Here is a 2,794-nt window from a genome sequence, read left to right on the forward strand (position 1 = left end):
AGATAAAAGATGTTAAAAACATACCTTAGAGAAGTTTTTGAGATGATTATACTTGAAAATTGTGAGTGAAAAATAGTTTTGGGTTGGAAAGAGGCTTAAAGGAGGTGAATTGAGGGAAAATAGGACGTGTTTGAAAATTTGTCACATCAACCCTCTAAAACTGAAAACACACATTTTTTTCGGGATACCTTCCCGCCAAGTTACACGCGAAAAATGCATCCGAAGCACAAACTGTTTTGCAAGAAGACTTTACTCGTGAAACAGTCACGAGATAGTTGCAAAAGTCTCTGTCTGAATTTTGTGTTTTCATGTTTTGCCTTAACACATTTTCGCAGGAAGAGCTTAGTCGTGAGCTTCTCGCGAAAATGCCTTTGAAAAAGTTTTTGATGAAAAACATGAGAAAAAGAAATTTAGTTTTAACACAAAAACTCAAAACACGAAAGCATAAAAACACTTTAAAAAACATATAAAATACTCAAAAATATTTTTGGGTTTGATTGACAAGCATTTGAGTATACACATCACATTTGATCATATAAAATCAAACAAACGAAATAAGCATTCATTTAATCAAAAGTCTTGTGTGTTGTGTGTGAGTATCAAATATGGAATAGTCCTTAGTTCAAAGTGAAACTTCAATAATCAATTCAATCAAGTCATACACAACTGGTCTTAGGTCAAGAGGTCTATCTCAATTATAGAAATGAACATATATGATCTCCTACAAAACCGATTACATATCTTTGAAGCTTTTCATTTGGCTTCTTTACAAATCATAACATTTGATCATTTTTTGAATAATACATCTTATTGTGAGATCGGTGCCTGCAATTTTTGATATTTCAATTTTGAGCATAAGCCTTTCGTTTTTTGGGCACCATACATTTCAATACAAGTTACTTTCCCTTTTGCCTAGTTAAATTCTAGAATGTGTGATGACTTTTGCAACTCATTATCTCTTTTTATTTTGAGATTTACATTGGTTGAGCTCTTTAAGCAAAAAGAAAAAAAAAATGTGGGAAGATATATAAGCACAAGTCTATGCATGTAACAAAACCATCAAGACTATTGATCAATCATTCATGACAAGCTTGAAGATCGATCTACAAAAATCACACATAGAATACAAGATTTTTCCCACAAAGATAGATGTGCATGCAAAACAAGCTAAGCTCGTAAAAGTACTATGCCATTAGTACATAGGTACTAGGCCAAACTCACATGTGATATACACAACACAAGCGATCAAACCTTTTAGAGATTTTTCAATTTTTATGGGTTTTTGAATTTTTCAACACACTCAAAAATAGAACATGTAAAGTAAGATCAACAAAAACAACAAGTACCAAACAAACTTGTAAAAGAAACATGCTATAAACTAGAAGCAATGACACAAGAGGATTATGTATGTCATGATGCATGAACCTATGACCCTAAACATCGGAAGTTTTAATGCATGGGCATAGAGAGTGATCATGCATAAGTACCCTTCTTCACCCACACTTTACGAGTGTTTTGGGTGAGAGCCTTAGGTGGAGGGGTATGATCAACATAACTTTCAAATCTTGAAGTGAAGCTAGCAAGGTATAATGATATGTTCTTCAACATTTCCATAACGTCTCCAATGAGATGTCCCTCACTATCTCCATGTGCTCCTTTTGGTCTTCTCTTGGAACTTTCTTAGCCACACATAGAGTCAGCCTGCTTAAGTGCATGAAACTTGAAACAATTCGGCCTTGTGTGCCCTTGTATGCCACAATGATGACACACATGCTTCACTTGAGGCCCCCTTTGATTTTTGGGTAATGACTTCCTTTTTTCCTTTGGTTTTACACCAATGGTTCTTTTTACAATAGTAGGGGTCTCAATCTCAGGCTTCACTTCTTTGAGTTTCTCTTCATTCTTGGCTGATACAAACCTTACTTCTTTCTTGGGTTCGCTGCTAGAGTTTCCTTCTCCGGCATAGCCCAAACTGGTCTTATCATGTGAAGATTTTTGTAAGGACAGCATGTTGTCAAGTTTCTTGGTGGAGATATGCTCAACCTTGACATTAGCTTGGATAATTTCAAGTTCAAGAAACTTGATCTTCAAATAAGCTTCAACCAATTCTCCCTTGAGTCCTTCTACTTCACACTTCACTTCCTTGAGTTACACGAGTATACACCTATGCTTTTCTTCAATCTTTTTCATAGCAAGGTTCACAACCTTGGCATATTTGCCACAATCTTCCAGCAATGAGTCATATGCTTCTTGAAGGTTGTTCTCGCCTTCATTTTGGCATATGTCTTCATCTTCTGAGTCTTCAACTTCCTCACCCTCGGAATGATAACCAAATTCATCAACCAAATTGCTCAAATAATCCTTTGAATCAATGGAGGTTATTGCCATGAAGGCCCTATAATTTCCTTCACTATCACATTCTCCTTTCAGGTTTGAATTTGAGCTTTCAGAATCACTAAGGGTAGTGGCAAACACTTTACCCTTCCCTCTCAAATAGTTGGGACACTCCTTCTTGAGATGTCCATGACCGTTGCATTCGTAGCACACAATTCCTTGAGGGGATTGAGAATCTTTCCCATCTTTCTTCTTGAACTCCTTCCTATCACTTGTGGGGGATGAAAACTTTCATTTGCTGAACGACTTCCCACTATTTTTCATATTCAAAAATTTCCGAAAGTTCTTTGCAAGGAATGCTACTTCCTTCTCCACATCATCTTCTTCGAAGGATTCATCCATTCTCTCGTTGATGGTTTTGAGAGTAAGTGTTTTGCTTGACTTGTGGGAAGGTAGTCCA

This window comes from Quercus lobata, chromosome 5, assembly GCF_001633185.2.
Source record: "Quercus lobata isolate SW786 chromosome 5, ValleyOak3.0 Primary Assembly, whole genome shotgun sequence".
Lineage (NCBI taxonomy): Eukaryota > Viridiplantae > Streptophyta > Magnoliopsida > Fagales > Fagaceae > Quercus > Quercus lobata.